The 2,041-nt window shown below is 40.0% G+C and overlaps 1 protein-coding gene across 1 annotated transcript in view; it reads right to left on the bottom strand.

Annotated features, from left to right (window-relative positions):
• LOC101845770 (DNA-directed RNA polymerase I subunit RPA43) overlaps positions 1-2,041 on the bottom strand; it is a 19,566-nt gene that overhangs the window by 9,296 nt on the left and 8,229 nt on the right. The window lies entirely within an intron of this gene.

The raw sequence follows: 2,041 nt of genomic DNA, 5'->3' as shown, positions 1-2,041 counted from the left end.
GTACGTCGTGTTTTACTATCGTATCCATACGACGTGGAGAACTCTGGGCCACCACTTTCCAAAGAGGAAATTTACTCGTTAATGCGATCCGTACGCTTTGCACAGCAGACTGTCAAAATTAATTTTTGAGAAGTACTGAAAGTTTCAAAGAGATATTAGTACCAGAAGTATTCTAAAATGTGAAGAATACAACCCCTGGGGTACAAAATGACCCCAAGGCGTACGGATAGGGTTACACTGGTATGACAGAAAAAGTTTTAATCACTTACTCCATTACTCTTTGCTGTATACCTCAGCAAATTAGTCAAAAGTTAGGTTAAGAGAGCAAATGAATATTGACATCAATGGATCAGATGGATCAAGTTTTAGTTAATCTGAAACATACACAATCAAAAAGCTTGCCTCTATTGTAACATTTCATTTTTGGCATATTAATTATACATTTTTCTGTCGTAAGCACGGCAGTACTGTCTCTGCGAAACTAATTCACAACAATATACACACATGAGCCTGAGATAAGGACGATAAATGTTTGATAGGAAAGAAGAAGCAAACCACACCAGAGCACACGCCAACCACCCACCGATCATGTCTGTCCGAATGCATGTTATAGAAGAATCTTTTAAAACAATACATTTTGTACGAATAGAGATCGGCCTCCGGGATTTATGATAAGCATGCTATAATCGAAATCCTATAATAACCGAGAGTGTTATAGTTATAAGTCACTGGGACCCACTATACATTTTTTTCTCAGGGGCAGCTCATGGTCGTGGGGCTAAAAAGCGGATGTGCACAATAATTAGGCTGTCACAGGTTGAAAATAGGCAAAGGTATAGTAAATGAGGCAGTGGAACCCACAAGGAGCACGAGGCAGGGGTAGGTCACGGGAAACATGGAGGAGATGCGTGGAAAGGGACATGAGAGAAATGAAGCTAACTTGGAACGAGCTTGGAAGGATGGCTCAGGACAGAGATAAATGGAAGGAGCTTGTATATGGCCTATACCCTGCCAGGGGTGAAAGGCATTGATGAACAATGACAGCACAAGTTCTATTTAAATATAATACACACAAACACACACACAAACAAGTACGTAGCCAACATTATATTATGTATCCAGTCGACAAAATTTCAGTGAGAAACTGGAGTCTTGCGTGACTTACGTATTTCAGTCTATTCTTACTTGTTCAATTTTTTCTTTTTATATTTTCCCTCATCACTTTATATATAACATATAAACTATATTATACAACAAATGAATCCTGCTTTGAGCCTGTGAAAGGGCCCAGAATCAGAAAATCGACTGTCAAGAACCAGTCTTGGTATCATGATTCATATCATAAAATGAAAGAAAAATTAATGCTCAAACTCAAAGTAGAGTAAAAACTTTAATGGTTCAAGTAGACCTATTCAGTGAGAGAGTTGTAAGAACAGTGAGAGGTCAAGAGTGAAACTCAAAATTGTTTATGTCAAATGTTTCAAATCTCTGTACTGAGCTGATAGAACTTTGTAATTCTAAGGTAGCCATTTGTTAGTTAAAATCAAACTTCATCCATCCAGCAACTGAACTCAACATTCAAGTAATAGCACCTTCACCCTTACAAACCATCCAAAGGCTCAACTAACCGTGCATTCGTTAGGTCACGTTAACTGGCTCAAGCTCAGGGTCACAGAGCGGGGCGGGCAAGAGCTAAAAACAATAGCCCGACAATGAACCAATCGCAATTCACTTTGAGCAGTAGGCTGGATTGCTCCGGGGCACACACATAATAATGTGGGCATGGAAATAGTGTGAGCTGTCGTGAATAGACTGACAACGCGTTTATTATAATATTAGACTGCTAACTGGGGGCGATGTTTCAGTGGGCGCACATTTCAAATTTGCCGTCTCATTGATGCCGCGAAACCTGCTACAAACGTCGTCATCGCTTGAGTTAGTCCAAAAGAACATTGTTAGGGAGCAGGACAGAATTGAAAGGAGAAAGTTTTAGAGAAGAAAATGTGTCCCGTAGCAGTCTGGATACGAACCCGGGACCTAA

This window comes from Aplysia californica, unplaced genomic scaffold, assembly GCF_000002075.1.
Source record: "Aplysia californica isolate F4 #8 unplaced genomic scaffold, AplCal3.0 scaffold00168, whole genome shotgun sequence".
NCBI lineage: Eukaryota > Metazoa > Mollusca > Gastropoda > Aplysiida > Aplysiidae > Aplysia > Aplysia californica.
The sequence above is the reverse complement of the archived record's forward strand: the minus strand, read 5'-3'. Positions and strand labels throughout refer to the sequence as shown.